We start from the raw sequence: 13,257 nt of genomic DNA on the forward strand, positions 1-13,257 counted from the left end.
ATAGACCAGGTCACACTAAGGTCTAATTTGTATCAAATTTTTCCTTCCCCCTGCATCCAGTTACCTGTCACTACAGATTTAGTGTACTATATACATTTATAGGTATCAGAATTTTGTACACAGAAAACAAACTGTAATATCATACAAGGAAAAACCAGTAGGTATTAAACATGTCTTTAATCAAATAACAGACACTTCAGTTGACTAACAGGCCAAATAATCCTCTATTGCTAGAGATACAGGAGCCAACTAGTAAGAAATCTCCCTTTTCGATATACAGCTACATATTCCACAAGTACAGTCATCTGCTATGCAGATCAGGATTTGATTAAGAATGTATTCCACAGTGAAGAAGGATTCAGTGTGCAAAGGAAGAACAATGTTAGGAGTAACTTTGTAAAAAATATAGAATAAATTATACCTTCTGGAACAATTCTCTTAACTCCAACAGCTTTAGCATATGCTCAAATACACATACACTCTCCATGCCAGCAGTGTAATACTGCTTCTTCCTTATCATTTCTCCACCTGCACCTCAATTAAAAATTTGAGTCATTAAACATTAAGGTCTTCTATATTTAGGCTTGATATTGAGATAGACCATACCCTGCTGTAATCACCTAAGCAATATTCCAGAGACACTTTTTTTTCCTGATTAAGAATGCTGGAAAAAAATTGTACACTTTCATTTTTTCCACTGCAAAAATATTTTCCTTTATTGAAATCTTGTAAACAGTTGTATGCTTTATCTGAGTGGAATGTAGTAAGTATTTACAATTTTTTTTGCACTTAACTAGCTCTCACAGTTGATTAATTGCAACTTATTAGAATAATATTGGGGTTTTTTAAAAAACATTTATCTTGACGATCTCATTAGCTTATTTAGAGGTATGACAAGACTTTTGAAGATGGAAGAACAGTAGATGACTCAAGAGTCATACCAACACCAAAAGGAGTCTGTGTGACTCAGTGCTCTTTGCTGAGGGGAATAAACCACCTATTATTACAGAGGAGCTAGAGGCTACAAGATTGTGCTGCATAACAGAGGCAAAGGTATGATCTACAAAACTTACATGGGAAAGGATTCTGAGGAGCAAAAATAAAAATCCACTGATCTTTCATCAAACCACAACAAATGACACTTGACGGTTCCCCAATGCAGCAGATAAAGCACAAGTGAACACCTCAGCAAAATGATGGCTCAGATGGTTTTCAGTTGCATTCACTTCATCCTTCACGGATGACAGCAAAGGGAACAAGATAATGAAATCAACAGATGCATCCAGGACAGGTGTTATTTAAATCGCATGCATATCTATTGAGACACAGAACTAACGGATGTACCCTCTGAGAGCAGTTGGTGTTGTATATCTTTGGGGTTTGAGGCTGGTGCAGCTGAGAAGACAAAATGTAAAGCTAAAGAACCAAGAAGAAGAGTAAGAAAGAGACTGATATTATTCTTATGCATTTTTAATATGTAGAGGGAGGTAGACAAAACTATACCAACAGCCAATCCAATACCAATAGATAAGAAGGAAGGATACTAAGAACAGAAATAGTACTCACATTGATCAAAACAATAATCAGGTGGTTCTGGCTATGACTAATGTTCTTAGGAGACTTAGTGTGATGTAAAAGAAGCATCATAAATATTTGTACTCTAACATGTCAAGAACTTGACCCATGAAATGAGAAATTTGAATTTACAGTGTAGGATGTGAAACCGGATACTATGAAGTGAAAATATGGAAATAAGAGAGATTGGCAGCTGTAAATGTTTCACACCGGTAAAACACACATGATGCCGGGGGGTGAAGGTGTAGCAGAACAGTATTCTTTTACCTATATATTAAAGTCTAAGAAAATAAGAGGTAACATGGGTAGAATATCTGTTTGATTAAAATTCTCTTTGAAAAGGGATAATATTACCATATTGAAATTGCATCCTGTGGAAATAAAAAGAAGTTCTCAGGGAAACTTAACCTATCTGGACAAGAAACGATATCAAAAGTATGCTGGAAAAGTAAAAAAATATTGAAGAGGTGGAAAAAGATCAATTACAGCCATAAAATTCAGTAATATACACTGTATAGCACACATCTACAAAGCCTAATACTACAATTCAGGTCTGTAATTTTACAACACTGATTGAAATAAGTTATTTTCTAAACTGGATTTGCCCAAAAAAATACAATTAAGAAAATAACCACATGCCTCTAAGATTACTGAAGATCTGAGTATTTATTTTGACCTAACACTGCAGATCACAAATTAAATAAAAATGTGGCATGGAATAATCAAGCAATCTAAAACTGTAGTGAAGGAGGTTGGATCAGATCATCCTGTGGCAAGATTTTTTGTCTTGCTTAACTATTAAAATGCAAAATTGTATACAAGGAGGTGAAGAGACAATAAAAATGTCCTCAGAGATGGTAAGTCACATAGGAATCCAGACTGCATAAGCACTGACCCTGGAATACTGCATGTACTTAGGCAACAAGTCAAAGATGATGATAATTGAGGACTAGCAGTTCAGTAGATTGCTCCTGACCGTTCTGTGCCCATAGATACAGCCAAGGTACTGATTAGGCTTCATGAAAGACTGTCACCCTTCTTGAATCATTTTAACATAATTATGCTCCTTCAGCTACCATTTCCCTGTATTCGGCCTGGACAAAGACAATTTAAATGCATTTCCTATAAATGGGCAATTTTCATAGGTATTGGACATGCTCTTGGACATTTAAAGTTCAACATCTTTGTGATCAGATAGTTTTTGCATGGGTTTACAATTTTGTGCTTGTTGGGGAGCTTTGCTGAATATTTTAAAATTCAGGCTCTTATTCTCTGTAACTCTTCATTAGCATACAGCCAGAGAGAGAGAGAAAGTGAATGCATGTGTCAGATGTATTTCTTAACATTGCTTTTGTTTTTGACTTCTTTTTCTCTAAGATCTCTTTTCACTTTTTGTATTTTCATCATTTTTCTGTTCAGTAAAAGGAGAAGTATGTCTTTGTGTTTGTGTGTGTATGTGTAAAAATACATCCTCAGACATTCCAGGTTATGAATAAGACGAAGCAATTCAAAGCATTATCAGTAGCAGAAGCACTGAGCAATTATAAATAACTTTAATTCACTCTAAAATGCCAAAAGCAACAATATACCTGGCAAATATTTGAGAGAGAAACAGTATGTATCACTTCTGTTTGATTTTGCATGCTACCCACGGTTACCTTTCTCCCGGGACAAGAACATGAAACAGAACAAGTCAAGGCTTCCAGTGCAGTTCATTCTTTCCATACTTATGATCTAATAAGTGTTCTTTCTTATGACTGATGAAATAGCTGATAAGGCACAGAATCAATTCTTGCCTCTCTTCATCAAAGTAATCATACCCAGTGCTTTGTGGAGTGAATGATCAAACAAAAGGCCTGATTCTCAAAAATCCTGGGCTATTTACATGAATAAGAGAAGGGACGTGAATGAGGGATATCAGTATCAGTCCCAAACAGAACAGCTATGTGTGTGAGTACCCCAAAATGAAAATAAAAAGCAGTAAAGTATAGCAATTTTCCATCTTTATTCAATATTATATAGCTAATAATATTGGCTGAAGTACTATCTTCAGCTTTCACAAAGCTAATATAATAAAGCTTATATGTAACACATATATGTATGCATAACATATTTTATTATAACAAAATGTAGATACAAAAATATGTTAATTCACACCTTGCAGTTTTAGAAATGTAATTAACATGTCAGGGTTACTGGTAATATCTTTGTAAGTTCTCGTTACAACGAATAGAAAGAGGCAGGTTTTTCTGGAAGATGATTCATGTTTTAGGTGGCCTTACACTTGGAGCTCAGGATTTCCTCTGGTTATACAAGCCCATGTTAATCTGGGCAACGTGGTTAGGTTCTTATAACCAGTGGAACAAAGCCAGGCTTTAAGGCCACAGTAAAAAGACCCTTTCCCTCATGGTTACTTGAATCGGATTTACATCAATGCATTTACATGGACATGTTGCTACAAAGTAAGCCTCTTAATGTTACAATAGCTTAGCATCCCCTTGCAACACCTTCTTTTCACATCCATATGTAATCTATACACATTCATTATTTCTATAAGGATTGCCAGTCCTCATGATGAGCAGACATATTTATTTGGACAATATATAATATCTAAATTTTTTTTTATTGTTTTTAAAAATCTTTCTCTTTCCTGCTTTTTATATAATCTACTGATTAATCTTCTGAGCCAAAGCAAGCTCTGCAAAGCTGGCAAAATATAATGCTACCCTTACAGGATTGCAGTGTTTTATATTCCAGTCTTAATAGGAAGTCATTCTTCTTCAGTCATCCTTTTCCTTGAAATCCAGTCACACAAAAATTACCACGTTGGATCAGATCTGTAGGGTATTCAGCTCAGGATCCTAACTCCCAGCAATGACAATTATCAGGTACAAGAGGTAGAAAAACACGTACAGATGAGAGAACTTAGACTTTCTGGAAGATTTTTATATAAACCCTTAATATTTAGAGTCCTAAGCTCTTAAGCATGAAGTATATATGTCCTTCTAAATAGAAATTATAACAGGATATTCTAGCTGCTATGGTAAATATGTAATCCGTCTTTTAATCTTGCTATATTCAGGAATAACCTTTGACAATGAGTGCTGCAGGTGAGTTATATGCTGTATGGAAACATTAATGAACTTGCAATCATTTTAAATTCAGTATTTTTCAGTGCCACTGAACTTCACCTTATGGTACAGAGGAAAGAAAAACCTCTGGTCTTTCTTTTCTACCTTTTGCCAGTTAAGCACTAGATTCTCATATCAGCAATTATCTGGACCTGGTTACTGGCTCTCCTAAAGAGCTCTCTTCGTAATGTTACCTGTCAAAGATTTTTCCAAAAGAAGGAACTGGTCTAACACTACCAGATCCACTCATCCTACTAAATACTTAGGAATCCACCAATTTTATAGGCCACAGATAGAAGCTGGGCAGAGTAATGAACAAGAGTAGTTATAATTATAATTTAACTAATTAAATTACCAACTTGCCGTGTCAGGTTTACAGTTGGACTTGATGATCTTAAAGGTCTTTTCCAACCTAAACAATGCTATAATTCTATATTTCCACACTGTCTCTCCCCCAAACCCAGATCTGTTTTGTTCACCAAGCTAAATCTTAAAGAATAGTGGGGAAAAAAAAAAAAAAAAAAAAGTGAAAACAATTACCTCTGAGGCAGATTAGCATACAGGCAGAAGCCCCATCTGATTTGAATTTCCCTCTAACCCTACAACACAAATTTAGAATTTAAGATAAAGCCCTTTCTCTAAAGGAATCAGATTCTAATTAAGTACAGTAAAGAATGTCTCATAGTGTCAGTGACTTAACTCACGCTAACAGAAAGACAGACCTAAACTCTTTTCTCAACATCACTCTCTCTTTTTACATTGTATTTAAGGTCTCTTAGACAGGGAAACTTCATACAATCATGTCATATGGAATTCATCTTGGAATATGAATGTGTTAAATAGTGCTATATTGAGTTCTATCTATTCTATATCTTTTTACAGTTAAGTTTAACCCTGGCTGATAGCCGTTTTTACTTTCTTTAGGTGTCTTAACTGTCTGAAGTGTAATACATTTTAATACCTATTTTTCATCCTGTGAAATCTCCTGTTCTGTTTCTTTAAAACAGAATCATAGAATCATCGAATCATAGAATGTTTTGGGTTGGAAGGGACCCCTAGAGGTCTTCTAGTCCAACCCCCCTGCAGGAGCAGGGACACTGCTAACTAGATCAGGTTGCTCAGAGCCCCGTCCAACCTGGCCTTGAAACAGAAAAGGATTTATCACAGATAACACCCACACATAGATTTGACTAATTTCCACTGGTGGTTGTGCAAACCTGCATAGACAGGACTAAGATGAATATATGTTAGATATCCTCCTGAGAAACTAAAGTGGAAGTGCTTTAAAAGGACATTTGAAAACTGATCATAAATATGGGCCTCTTTTTCAATAGATTATAATTGATCAACAATGATATAAAGGAACGCTTATTTATTCAGAAACTGAGTCTTACTGACTCGTTGGTCATGGGTATTGAATTGCAAAATACCTATTTTTTTCTTATTGGAAGCTCATAAAGCACATAAATAATACGAAAAATCTCCCATGATACCCTTTGTTCTTCCCAGATTTTGCCCAGTTTAGTCTATTTGAAAAAAAAGATTTCTCATTAAAACAAAAGGGAGTAAGATAAATGCAGTAATAATGGAATAATTTATTTAAGGTCTGACTGACTCGTGATTTTTGTTCTATGAGAATTTACTGGTTTTAAAGTAAAAGATCAACAGTTCAGCAGAAAAGAACAGCCTTTGTTTTCTTTATCCTGTTATTTCTACACAATTTTCAAAGCTAATGAATGGTTTTAACTAATAGTCAATGCCAGGAAATTCAACAGTAAAACTGGAAAGGGAAAGGGAAATGACTTTTCATGTTCAAATACAATGTGAGTAATTTGAAAAAATAAAGGACAAAAAATGTTGGGTATAAAATAAATATTTTACCCCTCAAAGTTGCACACAGACATATCTTTTAGAGACATCAAATTAAAAAAATGCATCTAAATGAAGTCATCTTTCACCCATTAATGACAGCAGAAACAGGTACTATCAAAGCAATTTGGTGAAGGTCTGATTTTAGATTTTCCAGGTAAACTCTGTTCTATAATATTTATGTCACTCATCATTTTTTTTTTCTTGACAGAATTTGAAAAACCAAAAAGTATGAATCTAGTTTTAGTATTAGTATGCTTAAAACTCACTGACTCAGGATGTTTACATTCCCCCTCAAAGGCATTCTCAAGGCCAAATTCCCTGATCGTCCCCTCTGGCTCAGTGTCTGAAAGTGTAATTGGACATCATGGGAGTGCTTATCTGGAGAGAATGTCAAGTCTAGTCAACATCCTCCACTGTAGTTTCAGGCAGTCTAGACCCATAGGTACTGATGCATGTTAAGACATATCCCAAAGAACCCACATTATGCCCTCAAGCTGAGCTGCAGAGTCGGTGTACCTGTGCCTCTCACCACAGAAGAACTTTACACGTGGTTGCTTCTAGCATCTTATCTCACTGTTACAGTGGCAAAGTGTATAAAGTGTTCACAACGACCAAAATAGCTAGTCCGATTTTTCACAAGAGCCTCTGCTTTTGGAGTCCCTGCTCCAAAACTGCTGGCCAAGAGACAAGATGATGGCTGTGATCTCTTCTAAGCAGAAGAGTTAAAGATTTAGGTGAACCTGCAAATCATGACATGCCTGCATTGAAAACAGCAAAAGTGCACATTCTCATTGCCCCTTGATAGCTGAGCTGCTGAACTGACTTTAATGGACTCCTGATCTGTTCTTTCCTTCCTTGTCTTCATTCCTATCACTCAGTTCAGAACAAGTAACGGTGCTGCTGATAGCCAATAGGAAGGACAGCACTGTCTCACAAATATACACAATTAAAAAAGGAGATGGACCCTTTAACCTTTACTTTCACACAAAATATACCCTATTACACATGCATTCTACATTTCTGCATTGGTCCCAGTCTGCCTAGATCTTTTTTCTATCATTCAACTCAGCAGTGAAAGTAACTGTTGAGGAGACAGCTAGAATACACACATAACTCACACAGAGATGCTTCACTTCTGCTTCAGGTTCTGGTAAGCTCAGTCTGCGATGGCATGTTAGAAGCATAATGGCATAATAACTGCTTGGGAGACAGATTCACTCCCAGCATTTCTTTTCATCAGTCCTATTAACACTCTATATCTATTACAGGTTGACCTGGTTTCCCAATCACCCTTCCAAAATATGTCTCAGCCTTCATGTAAAATTCACTTTACAGTGAAATTCCCCCCTAAGAATAGAGGGCTGGAAAAACTGCTAATTTGGATGCCTACTGGGCACACCAGTACTGGAGCAATCCTAAGGAACAGTCTATCAAAGCAATGAAAGTATTCCCTGACTTCACTTCAAAGTCAGAAGTTATGGGAAACCAGTGCAGACCTGAGAAAATAGGGGATACAAACAAAATAATTATGCAGAGAATACACAAGAATCAGCAAATGTGTTTCTTTATTCCTGTTAGGCTAAGAAAATTATTCAGCGGTTCTTAACACAGAGAAACTGAATAGAGGACTGTTGAAATCACTGCCATACTCAACATGCATATCCATTCTGTACAATAAGTGAGTAGGACTAAGAATTGGTTCACTTACTCTGAAGTGACACTGTGCCCATTCTGTTCACAGTCAGAAAAGTATATCTTGAAGGAGTGTTTTAGAGGATGGAGAAGTCAATGGTGGCATTCAGTCAGGCATCTGAAGGTGTACCTAGTTTTATTTTCCCTTCTTAAGTCATGTTTGATGTGGCCATGACCCTATCATGATCTACAAGTTGGAGCAATTCCACAGCCAGAAATACAAGGCTGATAAACAGTCCTTTTGACTTGATAGGTTTGGGAAGACTATGTGCAGTGTCAATAGCAAAGTCTATTAAATTCATGGACAAAAGATAATGCATATTCTGGAAATCTGAACAGTTCAGATAACTAAACTCTAAACCCTTTCTCGTTTATCCATCATTAGTACTTAATGTACTAGTACATAGTAGTCACTTACGCAAAGGTTTACCATGTCAAAGTGGGCATCTGCATTTGCATCTTATTATTACTTGCTGTCATTATCTTCTTTGAATTAATGACTGTATCACACTAACAAAGCTAAGCAAATTGAAAACAAGAAAAAATTCTTTGCCCACCCTAAACCAGTTAGAAACCCTAATTCAACATATACATGAAAAGTAAAACATGTAGCTTTATTTACGACACAATTAAACAAGAATAAAATTAAAATCTTATCACTGATAATAAATTATTCTTAATTGACTTTTTCTACAGAACAGTGTTAAAACCAGAGGAGAACATTAAGTGATAGTCAGACCTCCCTCTCGCCCTTTATCTGCCAACTTTTCTGCTTGTTTGTCAGAACACTAATCATTCTAAGACACAGGTGTTGCAGTGCCTTTCTAGACCTCTTTTCCTACATTATTTTTTCTTCTTTGTGGCCATTTCCTTTGTATGAACAAAAGCTCATGGCTTGGTTATTGATTTGGAAAGCAAAGATGGCAGAGGAATGGCTACTTGCTGTGATCTTTGTATCAAATGACTTTTCTAAAAGTAACTGCCCCTGTTGGGCCAAATGCTAATACTTTTACTCATGGAGAGTTGCACTGTGAGAAATGGAAACAAAGGAAGAAGCATGTGCTGTAAAAGAGGTCTGTAGTGGTGTGAGTTGGTTAGGAAAGTCCACAGAGCTCTGATCACTTACAGAAAGGCTCTAGAGATGAATTTTAGAATACAGCTGAGCTACCCACTTAGTACAGAAAGAAAGTGTTGCTTCCCATTGCACTCACCTCTAACAAAACAGAATCAGGTTAGTTCTGCCTGCGCAAAACCAAGATGTCTGCAAATTTTGGATTTTACATAAAGATGTGAAAGAGCATTCTTAATTCATTAAATTTATTCTGGTGAATACACCCCGGACAAACACCAACCTCACATCTGAAAAAGTTTTTAGCATTGGCCAGAGGATGTAGGCATACTAATGCATAGCTCATGCGCCCTGACATCCAGACCTTGCTCAAAATGGCCCTGCTATCTCACTTTTAATCTGTAATCAAAACAAGTGCATATGCTTAAATCTAGAAGTTAATACAGTTTTATTTTGCAACTGAAAATTCTGTGTGTGGATGGAGGCATCAGTTACTTGGAGAAAAAGAAGCTATTTAAACCAGAGAAAGCAGAGATGAAGTAGTAATGTTTATCACAGGTTTTGTTCCTTATTCTTGTGCTACTTCATTCCTGGAGACAGTTATTATCTAATAGGGAGCATGAAAGGATATCAGCAACAAGTAGTTAACAATTTCATAGTCAGAGCATGTCATAAACATAGAGGTTCATAATTTTATATTTAGGCATACTGAACTCAAATCTATTGCCTAAGTTTTTTCCTCTTCATTACATTATGAAATTAATTAAAGTGAGCCTTAAGCAGAAATTGAAAACAGTATAAATATCATTCCTAAGCAAAGGAACAAATTCAGCTTTGACTGAAACCAAAATCTTTCAAAACCACAAAGCATACAGTGCAAAGAACCAGAAAAAATGGCTGTGACCTTCTGTGAAGCAGGACAGAGCAATCTTTTCCAGGCTGGTTTGCAGTCACTGACTGCATTTATGTGGCTATTGTAAGAGATGCAAAGGTAATAGAGATATGGGGTGGGTTTTTTGGGGTGGTGGTGTCAGTTTGGTTTGGTCTTTTTCACCTTTATCTTTTTATCTGCCCTATCTGAAGGCACTTACAGGCATCAGCTGAAATTCCTTTTCATTTGCTTCCTTTTTGTTACAAACACATAGTACTGGTTATAGCCACAGACTATAGAAGCACTGAAGCAGAATATTAAGGAAACAAAACTAGTCCAATCGTTAGAGGAGATACTGAAGACTTCACAGTTTCATATCCTTGGGCTGCCCGTTCTCTGTATAGGTAATAACTATTTGAAGAAAGACAACCGTCAGCTTGTCAGCCTCAATCTTACAGTACTAAAGAAAAACACAAACCTGTCCTTGGATTTATTGAATATATTTTTGTAACATTTAATAGGAATAAAAGCCCACAAAATCTCTGGTATCCTCAGAGGTTTTTTACATTATAAATGAGTTAGTTCATATCATAGTAAGAGTACAGGTGGATTAACACTGTCCTAGTTTTATCTAGCTCTTGCCTTAAAGAAGCAGTTCCATGCCTGAAGTCTTTCTCTGCACTTTTTGAACTTCTGCTCTATTTTCTGTGAGAAGGGAATTCTCTATGCTCTTAAACTTCAGTTATTACGGTGGCAAGTGCCAAGGGAATTAAAAGCTTTTTGACCGATATATAAACATACAACGAGAAAAAAGAAATCTAAAACTTCACAGAGGAATAAGAAGAACATTGAGAATGGGTTTGTGGTTAGTCAGGTCATGTTACTTAGTTATACATGTAAGTAGAGCATCTGGACAGAATGAGGAAAAGAGAGACACAGAAAATACATTTGATGGTACAGAGAACAGGGAAATGAGAAATATCTGAAGTAAAACAGTGCCAGACATTGTAATGTAATGGAACTTTATGGTGGTGATTTAGAATTTACTCGAGAACAATTGTGATCAGTCAGTAGCATGTCACAGAGAGAGTCCATAGAGTCTTTTCTCTCCTTGAATTGTACGTAGACATCCAAGCTTGTCATAATAACTAAGCTGCATTAGTTTAGCAGAAGGAAGTATTTTTAAGGAAGCCAGGTGATCAAAGGGACCTGTGAAATAAACCACAGAAGACAGGTATCCTATACCCTATCTGCTTTAATTTTGCACCTACATAAAGAGATTAATTTTCAGGGATCAGCATCTCCAAGTTTAGTGGGCCATGCCCATAAGCAGGAAGTAAAGCAAAAGCAGCAGGAAGCCTGCATGGATGAACAAGGAGCTCCTGACAAAACTCGTGCATAAGAAGGAAGCACACAGGAGGTGGAAGCAGGGTTTGGTTACTCAGGACAAATACGTGTCCAAGTGTGCAGGGACGGTGCAGGGTGGGCTTAGGAAAATCAAAGGCACCTGGGGTTGAACCTTGGAAGGTGCATGAAGGGCAACAATAAGGTGGGCTTCTACAGGCACATCAGCAGCCAAAGGAAGACTAAGGAAAGTGTGAATGTGCTGCTGGTGACAAAGGAGATGGAAAAGGTCAAGATACTCCAAGCCTATGTTGTCTCAGTCTTTGCTAGTCAGCCTGGCCTTCAGGAATCCCATGTCCCTGAAAACAGTGGGAAAGTCCAGCACAAGGAAGAGATGAAGTTCAAACAAACTGGACGCATAGAAGTCCATGGGACTGAGGAAGCTGGTTGGTGTCACTGCAAGGCCACTCAATAATCTGTGAAAGGCAATCACAGTGATTGGGAGAGATTCCTGATGTTTGGAATAAAGAAAATGTCACTCCTACCTTAAAGAAAGACAAAAAATAGCCAGGAAACTATGCCTCACATGGAAAGATGATGGGGGAAATAATTATGAAAGCCATTTCCAAATACATGAAGGACAAGAAGGTGGCTGGCAGTAGTCAGCATGGATTTATGAAGGAGAAATCACACCTGACCAGCCTTCTGAGGTGAGATGACTTGGTGGATGAGGGGAAAGCTCAGTATCAGAAAGGCTTTTGAAACTATCTATCTCCCATAACATTCTCACGGGCAAACTGATGAAGTATAGGCTAGATATATGTGCTGTGAAGGGAGCAGAAAATTGGCTGAACTACTGGGCTCAAAGGCTGCATCAGCAGCATAAAGTCCTGCTGGAGACTAGTCAGTAGTGTTATGCCCTGTAAAATTTATATTTTTAGAATTACAACATAAACTACAAAACAATTAATTGTTTGTGTAAACATCGTAAAGTATTCACATGTCATTGCTAAAATGTCTGTGATTTTTCCTAAGATTAGTATCAACTGATATGAATTTATTCTGTTATTCACAAGTGCAACAAAACAGCACAGGTTACAGCCCCTTCCACATATTCTGAATATAGCCATATAGGAATGTGTACCTCTACTAGACCAGGAAAATTAAACTGATCTAATAGAAATTAAAGTCAGGTGGGCTGGATGTCACTGAAGGTTTTGAAGCTTATACCTGCACAAAAAATGCTGGCAATCTTTAAAGAACTAAGGAATGTGTTCAGATTACATAAGTAAAAGTTCTATCTCACTACATTTTTAAGAAACAATACTGTGAGGGATGAAGAAATTGGCACAGGAATGTAAATGTAATTCCAACTACTCTTGTTTGAAAAAGAAAGTAGGAAAACACAATAAGTAAACTGGGACCTTTTCAAGTAAATATCAATTCAAAGAATATGACTGCAGATTACTTTCAAGAAATAATTAAGGGAAGATGCTTAGACCTGGACACAAATATACTTCCAGCTGAACTTAAAGATGAGTTGGTAGCAACATTTTTCCAGTAAATTGAAGAAGAAAGTGAAATATCATTTTGTAGTTATTCATAACTATACTCCTGCACTTTGCTGAGATAGGTCTGGTACAAAGAACCACAGGCTTATGGATATAGATATGAATCAAATCTCTAGGCTTAAACCTAAATGC

The sequence above is a fragment of the Egretta garzetta genome, unplaced genomic scaffold (assembly GCF_000687185.1).
Source record: "Egretta garzetta isolate BGI_Z169 unplaced genomic scaffold, ASM68718v1 scaffold196, whole genome shotgun sequence".
NCBI classification, from domain to species: Eukaryota; Metazoa; Chordata; class Aves; order Pelecaniformes; family Ardeidae; genus Egretta; species Egretta garzetta.